This window comes from Neoarius graeffei, chromosome 28 (assembly GCF_027579695.1).
Source record: "Neoarius graeffei isolate fNeoGra1 chromosome 28, fNeoGra1.pri, whole genome shotgun sequence".
Lineage (NCBI taxonomy): Eukaryota > Metazoa > Chordata > Actinopteri > Siluriformes > Ariidae > Neoarius > Neoarius graeffei.
Window position 1 is genome coordinate 47529508 of NC_083596.1, and position 9392 is coordinate 47538899.

The following is a 9392-nucleotide window of genomic DNA, read 5'->3' on the forward strand; positions in this document are numbered from 1 at the left end:
CTTCTTCAACAATGCATGAAGGCAGTCACTGGACAGCTGAACGAATTTGTAGGAGTATGCTAAATGACCAGTTCTGCTGCTCACACTTGCTTGTGATTGGCTCTAATCACTCTGGCACCGTAGTGACGAAGCCCATACTTTTCAACAAATGCAGAGCTTGTTTACATTCCTGACCACAGACTGCATAATAAATGCATAATAAATGACAATTCTAGGTGAAGCCAAGAAAAAGTGGGAAATAAAGGAAATATGTGAACTCCATTGTGACTAATAACTGAACCAGTCTGCTGACGACTGCTAGCAAATCTACTAACTACTGATGATGACAGACATTGGTAACAAACAATATAGCAGACACTAATTTGTTGACTTCCTCTTGACACCCATGTGTAGCTGTGCAGGTTTGGTACCAAACAGAATTTACAACATGGGTTTTCTAAAAAACACAAACAGGGCCTTGAGGTAATCTTGTACTCAAGAACTTTTCTCTTGCAAATCCTAACCTTCTTTTGATCTTTCGTGTCTGTCTCTTCTCCAGCCAGCCTCTCTGATTATAATGTATATAAAGATTTGGTTATGGTAAGCTATTGGAAATGGTATGACTTGAAGACTCCCTCTTGAAAGTTAGATGGTGGATGAAGAGATCGCTGGAGCATTTGGGTGGGTGAATTTAATATTTCATTCTATCCACATTCACTGGATATGAGCAATTGCGCACACTGATTGGCTACTCTACTACTAGGATATCAGCTCATATTCCGTGAGTAGAGAAAAACAAAATGGCGGAGCATGTTGCTCAACCAACCAAGGACGAAACAGAAACTCTACTCGAAAGCAAAACCCAAAAAACTGTCAAGTACAGGTAGTCGTTGACTTACAACCTATACAACTTACGACCGATCGACTTTACAAAAAACTGTACAAAATCTCAGTTCTTCAACATCTGAACTGGACATTCTGCCCACCAACTTTTTTAAGTCTGTTGTTCATCTTATAATTACAGATGTGCTTCAAATTATAAATACATCCTTGGAGACTGGCGTTGTTCCTGTGTCCCTAAAAAAAGCTGTTGTAAAGCCCCTTCTTAAAAAAAATAATCTGGATCCTTCAGTGTTAAATAACCACAGGCCAATATCAAATCTACCATTCATCGGGAAAATCCTGGAAAAAATTGTCTTCAGTCAATTAACTGCCTTCTTGATATCAAACAGCCGTTTTGATAATTTTCAGTCAGGATTTCGTGCCAATCATAGCACTGAAACAGCGCTGATTAAAGTTATAAATGACATACGTCTTAATACTGATGCAGGCAAAACATCGGTCCTGGTATTACTGGACCTCAGTGCAGCTTTTGATACTGTTGATCACAACATACTGCTATATCGACTTGAACACTGGGTTGGATTGACTGGTAAAGTTATCAATTGGTTAAAATCATACTTAAAAGATAGAAGCTTCTTTGTTACCCTGGGAAATTGTCCCTCAACGTCAATGCCCTTGACCTGTGGTGTCCCCCAGGGGTCGATTCTTGGACCATTACTTTTCAACCTTTATATGCTCCCACTTGGGCAAATTATCAATAAAAATTCAATTTTGTATCACTGCTATGCAGATGATACCCAAATTTATTTTACTCTATCACCTAATGACTATGCCCCCCTTGAATGTCTCTACCAGTGTATCGATCAAATCAATAGCTGGATGTCACAAAATTTTCTTCAGCTGAACACAGATAAAACAGAAGTAATTCTATTTGGAAAAAAAGACAAAAGACTCAGGATTACCACTATTCTTGACACAAAAGGGATTAAAACTAAAGAAATGGTTAAAAATCTTGGTGTTTTCATTGACAGCGAGCTAAACTTTGACAGTCACATGAAAGCAATCACTAAAACGGCATTTTATCACCTAAAAAACATTTCCAAACTAAGAGGACTTATGTCAAAAAATGATCTGGAAAAACTAATACATGCCTTCATCTCTAGTAGGGTTGATTACTGCAATGGCCTTTTCACAGGCTTGCCAAAAAAGACCATCAAACGACTTCAGCTGGTTCAAAATGCAGCGGCGAGGGTTCTCACACAAACAAAAAGAACAGAGCACATTACTCCAATTCTAAGGTCCCTTCACTGGCTTCCAGTAAGCTACAGAATTGACTTTAAAGTATTGCTGCTGGTATACAAATCTCTAAATGGTACAGGGCCCAATTACCTCTCTGATATGTTGCAGTGGCCTAACCCAATCAGATCTACCAGATTGCAACAGAAAAATTTACTATTAAAACCAGTTGTTAAAACAAAGTGTGGTGAAGCAGCTTTTAGCTATGCAGTGCATCTATGGAACCAACTGCCAGAGGACATTAAAAATGCTCCTGCTGTTGGCAGCTTCAAATCTAGGTTAAAGACCAAGCTGTTTTCAGATGCTTTCTGTTAAATAATTAATATTTTTACATTTTTTATAATCTTTACTTTCTCTGCATGTTTTAAATTTACTTTAATTTTATTCTATTTTATTCCACTGGTTTCTTTTTCTTCTTTTTGGCATTTTATCATTTTATTATTTTATTTACTGTTTTTGTTTCTGTAAAGCACATTGAACTGCCATTATGTATGAAATGTGCTATATAAATAAACTTGCCTTGCCTTTACGACCATCTGGTTATGACTGGCAAGTGTTTCCTAGCTGAGCGCACGACAGTTTCCGCCCCAGCTCCTGGCCCCGCCCAGCATCCAGCCTCTTGCCGCGTACAACAGTTTCCGCCCCAGCTCCTGGTTTATGAAACGAGCAAATCCTCCCGCCAGCCCAAGCGCTGCAACAGCTGATGATGATGTAGACGACCCACAGCCAAGCACCAGTGATGCCAGCGGTCACTAAGTTTTGTATTTTGCTATGTTTTACATTTGTATTTTGGTATGTTTCAAACTGTTTTCTATTTTTCACACCTGTATTTCGTATTTTTTGTTTTGCACATATTAAACGAATTGTACTGTACGCAGTGTAGTATGCAGTGTTTGACTTAAACCAAATAATGAGCCAAGGTAATGAAATAAGAAAATGTTGATAAAATAAGACTTTAAGATGATTACAATATCATTACACATCACAATATACTTACGTTCATTTAAAGCCTAGGTTACAACCGGATGTATGATTTTTTTGGCCATGCGATTTTTGGCGTTTCCCAAATCGCTGCGTTTTTTTTGTTCGTGGAGAAAGACACACGTTGGCCGTAAGTTTGTCTTGCAACCTGAAAAAAAACGTAAGCGCCCGTAGAGTTTGTTTGACATGACAAAGAACCTCTGCGGCCAGTCTACGGCTCGAAAATCAGCACGTCACACACGCACCCTCCGTGCGTTTCTTGCACGTAGACCGGCCGTAGGAGCACGTACGGCCGGTCGTGACCTAGGCTTAACATAGGCCGACTTACGACCAGATCGGTTTACGACCGGTCAGTCGTAACCAAACGCAGTCGTAAGTCGACGACTACCTGTACTTTATATAAAAAAAACCCAGAAATAGCTAAAAGAATATAGCAAACCCCCCCATCTCATGTGTTGCAATGCTGGCTCCAGCAAGGCAACATAAACTGGGAGACCACACAGGTTTGCAAATAATGATATAATTTATTATAATAAAGGATTAAATAGTGATAAATAAATGTAATGCAAATCAGTAATAATGGAGTGTAGTGTGGTCAGTCCCAGTGTCACGCAAATGAATCCAAAAAACCCAAGGAGGAGAGCAACCCTGCTGGAATGTTCTGGGGGGCTTTTATAGCTCCTCCCAATCAGGCACACCTGAAACACAATGAAACGCCTGCCACAGGGCAGAGATGTAATTAGATAATCAGGTACACCAGGTTACCAATTGGCAGACCTGCCACGGTTGTTACATTCCCCCCCTAAAACAGAAGCCCACCTCAGTGGGATTCTGTACCATACACCAAAAGAGGAAAAAAAAAACCAAACCAAATTCAAACACTATTATCAACAATAGATACAAGTAGGCAATAAGCAAGATGGTTAAATACGCAATACCACTACTATAGGACAGATGTACACAACCCCCATTTACAATCAGACATCCATCCCCCACTTCTCACCCACTCCTGGCCCTCTGACCTCTTGGCCCTCCGCAATTCCTGACGCCTGGAAAAGCAACTTTAAGGTGGACAAAAGAACAGAGACACAGATCAGGCAAGAAAGAAATCAGGCAGTCTGTGCATTTGTGCTTGGAGCACGGGACGATGCATCCGCCACAACATTTTCAACACCTCTAATATGTCTGATACAAAGATTATAGGGCTGCAGAAACAGCACCCACCGCATCAAACGTTGATTTGGGTTCTGAAGAGAATGCAGAAAAGTCAGTGGATTGTGGTCTGAGTATACAATTACTGGGTGAGCCCTACCACCCACATACACATCAAAGTGTTGTAATGCCCAGACTAAGGCTAGAGCCTCTTTCTCTATTGTGGAATAATTAAACTGATATTTATTAAACTTACGAGAAAAATAACTAACCGGACGATCAACAGTGTAGCTATCCTCTTGCAACAGCACAGCACCCGCCCCCACCTGGCTGGCGTCCACCTGGATTTTAAAGGGAAAAGTCAAGCCGTGGAGCCGCCAGGACCGGTGCTGTGCTGAGCAAAAGTTTGGCGTGGTCAAAAGCCTTCTGACACTCGGGTCCAAACAAACTGACTATTTGCCTTCAACAGATCTGTGAGGGGTGAAACAACAGAAGAAAAATTACAACAAAAACTCCTGTAGTACCCCACCATGCCCAGAAACCTCATTAGCTCCTTCTTATTTACAGGAGGCGGAAAACAATCAATTGCAGCCACCTTAGCACGCACTGGCCGCACCTCACCTTGACCCACCACCTTCCCTAGGTAGACCACGGTGGCCTGCGCAAACTCACATTTTGCCAGGTTAAGGGTCAGCTTGGCTGCAACCAACCTCTCCAACACTGCCTTGAGCCTACCCAGATGTTCCTCCCACGTATCTCCCCAGGTCACCAAGTCATCTAGGTACACCGCGCACCCCTCCAGCCCTGAGATGACATGATTCATCAGGCGCTGAAAAGAGGAAGGGGCATTACGTAACCCAAAGCTCATGACTTTATAAGAGTAAAGACCTGATGGAGTGACAAACGCTGCAATTTCCTGTGCGCGTGGAGTCAGGGGAATCTGGTAGTAGCCCTTTAGGAGGTCACACTTTGTCACAAACTTTGCCGCACCCACACGGTCTACACAGTCCTCTATCCTAGGGAGAGGGAATGAGTCAGGCTTGGTTATGGCATTAAGTTTGCGATAATCAGTACAAAATCTATACGTGCCATCAGGCTTGGGCACCAACAAACAGGGTGATGCCCAACTCGAATAGGATGGTTCAGCCAATCCGTTATCCAGCAAATACTGGACCTCAGCATCCAGCACTTGCTGTTTAACAAGTGGCACACGATAGAAACGCTGTTTAATAGGCATGACGTCATCAAAAACCTGGATGTCATGCGCTATTAAATCTGTGAACGTGGGTACATCAGAAAATAACTGAGGAAAAGAAAAGTAAAAACTGCAGTTCACCCTTCTGTTGAACAGGCAAATAATGTAACACAGTCAAGATTTTTCAACACTTCAGAATTTCTAAGACGTGGTAATAACACCGCATCGTTGGGGACAACCTCATCCTCCACCTCAGCTGCCACCTGAGACGGAGCACCAGGCGCTCCACCAACGGCCAACACTCCAGACTGAACTGCATCCTTAATTACGTCAGACTTAGAAGACGGGGCATAATACGGTTTTAACAAATTCACATGGCAAAGCTGAGACGATTTCTTCCGATTAGGTGTGGCCACGTCGTAGTCCCATTCTGTAACCTGTCGGATTACTGTATATGGACCAGAAAATTTCGCACGGAAAGGAGAACCTGGAATTGGCAGTAAAGCCAAAACCTGATCACCGGGGTTGAACACTCGGAACTCAGCTCGCCTGTCAAAATATCTTTTCATTCGACCCTGTGACTTAACAAGATTTTTAGCAGCACATTTCCACGCTAAAAATAGTCGGCGACGAAACCCATGGACATAATCAATTAAATTAACAGGAGGCTCAGACTCCTTCAAACCATCTTTTAGGACAGTCAATGGACCTCGGACTTGGTGAGCGAAAACTAATTCATTTGGGCTAAAACCCAGACTGTCTTGGATGACTTCCCGGGCTGCCAGCATCAGCCACGGGAGCCCCTCCTCCCAGTCGCGCTGTAGCTCTAAACAGTACGCGCGAAGCAGAGACTTCAGTGTGAGACTGAATCGCTCTAAAGCACCTTGGCTTTGAGGATGATAAGGGCTACTCAATTTATGCTTTATCTGAAGCTGCAGTAATATTTCAGAGAACATTTTTGAAGTAAAATTACTTCCTCGATCAGACTGAAGCACTTTGGGTATACCAAACGTGGAAATAAATTGGGAGAGGGCTTTAACAACGGACTTGGTGGTAATACTCCTCAACGGAAATGCAGCAGGATATCTCGTTGTCTGGCACATCACCGTCAACAAATAAATCGACCCAGACTTGGAAGGTGGTAAAGGACCCACACAATCGATTAACAGGTGTTCAAATGGTTGGCCAACAGCCGGGATGGGATACAATGGCATCCTTGATGTCCTCGTTGGACTTACCAACCAGCTGACAGGTATAACAGATCTTAACATACTCTGCCACATCTCGTTTGAGCCGCGGCCAATAAAAGTGTTGAAGTAGACGATCATATGTTTTACGCACACCAAAGTGTCCTGCCCCACCCCCATGAGCAGTCTGCAACACTGATTGTCGATATTTGCTGGGTACGACAATTTGACATAAACCCTCTTTCTTGTCGCTGTCATAAAACATAAACTTACATGCCAACAACCCATCGAGATTAAAATATCCCCTCTCTTCACTCTCCCACTTCTCAGATGACATAGCTTCACCCCACATATCTGACAAGGACACATCCTCTTTTTGAGCTACAATAAATTCTGCCCGATCAAAAGCTGATGGCAACACAGGCCATGGAGAAAACACACGTTTGCACTTTTCATCAACATCAGCTTTTGAGCGAGCTTGCACGCGGGTCACCACGCAAGCTTTAAACACTTTAGGGAAGTCAGAAACACAATCATCTTGAACATTCTCAACAGGCTCATTGGATACTACAGGTGGTACAGAACCACTGGGCCAAACACGATCTTTTGCCAACACATTGCCCAAGATCACATCCACACCCGATACAGGCAAAGACGGGCAAACAGCAACAGTTACTTCCCCCTGCACAAGATCAGAATCCAAAACAATTTTGTGCAGAGGAGCAGACAAAGTTTGCATGCCAATACCTCGAACTAGGACATACTGACCCGTGCTAGACGCAGAGGAAAAGGGCAAGGCAGTCTGGGCCACAAACGTTTCAGTAGCGCCTTTATCGCGCAATATCTTGACCTTCTTACTATATGCACCACCTAGTAAGGAGATGGTACCTTCAGTCATAAAAGGGCCAAAACTCTCACCGACCTGCTCTTCTGAAGGATCACAACCAGGTAGCTCATCTAGTGGCGGATTCGGCACCTCGCAGCCATCACCAGTCACCAGCGCTTTACTATCAGGTGCAGGTGATAGAGTTACCTTAGTGTGTAATCTCACAGGAGCTGTACAACCTGCAAACTTACACTACGTTCAGACTGCAACCTGAAACGACCCATATCTGATTTGTTGTGAAATCCGATTTTTTTGTTAGGCCGTTCACATTACCAATTATATGAGACTTGTATGCGATCTCCAATATGAACGGAAAACGACCCAAAAGTGTCCCGCATGCGCAAATTGACACGTAATAAGCACGTGTGTTTTGTGTGAGTGAGTGAGTGAGTCTCTGCTTGAGAGAGAGAGGGTGTGTGTGAGTGAGTGAGTGAGTGAGAGAGAGTGTCTCTGCGTGAGTGTGTGTGTGTGTGTGTGTGTGTGTGTGTGTGTGTCTCTGTGTGAGAGAGAGGGTGTGTGTGTGTGAGTGAGTGGGGCCGTGGCAGCAACCTCCGTTGAAAGATTGATTGATTGAAGTGCGCATGCTCTCTACATAAACACTCTAGTGCAGACATCCCAAGTCTCCCGGAAGTTCCGGGAGTCTCCCGCATATTGATAGTGGCTCCCTGATGCCCGCAAATTGGAGAATATCTCCTGGAATCTAGAGCAAGTGAGCAAGCACGTGCACGCGAAACATTAATGTCTGCATCGCGCATATGCCGGAGTGCGAGAGAGACTGTGTGTGCCTGTTCATGTAGCACATTATGTCGTTGTTGTTTTCCACCAAAGAGGCGGGATTAGCCAACGCAGAATAGTGACGTTTGTCTCTTGTTGATGACGTGTAGGTCGCATGAATGCGACCTGTCCGGTCAGACTGCAGTCGCATGTGAAAATAACGGCTATGAATCGGAATTAGGACTACATATCCAAGCGGCCTGGGTCGCATGTGAAAAAAATCGGATCTGTGTCGTTCAGATTGTCAATAACAAATCAGATACAGGTCGCATATGGGCAAAAAAAATCGGATATGGGTCGTTTCAGGGTGCAGTCTGAACGTAGTCATAGAGTTGTTGGATTGGTTAGGCTTCCGGTTCGGTGAAGAATTGTTAGAGCTGGACATTTGTCTTTTATTGTTTAGCAAAGGACATTCATTCTTCCAATGGCCAGCCTCCAGACAATAATGACAACGATTTTCAGAGTCTAAATTAAAGCGTTTAGACACATCCCTTCTACCTTCAGACCAGTTAAATCGGTGTTCCTCCTCAGAATAATCCCTGAACCGCGACAAACCCCTACTTTTACCTCTATGCGTAAGAACGTATTCGTCCGCGAGCACAGCAGCGTCAGCCGCCATGCTGATCTTATGTTCACGAATAAAGGTAGCAACATGCTCGGGGAGAATATTCACAAACTGTTCTAATACAATTAACATAATTGTTCAAAAGTTTTGACACTTACCGAGGAACACCACCGCTTGAAAAAACTAACAAGGTCCCTAGCCACTTCTGCATAGGTCCGACGCTCGGATCTTTTCCAGTTCCGAAAGCGCTGTCTATAAAATTCAGGCACCTGCTCATAGGCTCTCAGCACAGCCTCTAACACACACACAGTCCCTACAATCATCTGTTGAAAGGGCAATAAAGGCATCCTGAGCCCAGCCAGTAAGTGTGGTTTGAAGTAGCAAACACCGTTGAGAGCTGCTCCAACCACGTTCATCCGCCATATTTTCAAAAAGTGAAAAGAAAATGTCGGGGTCACGGTCATTAAATTGAGATAAAAACTTAATCATGGTGGACAGATTTACATCTGACCCTGCTGTCCCCGGAGACCCACC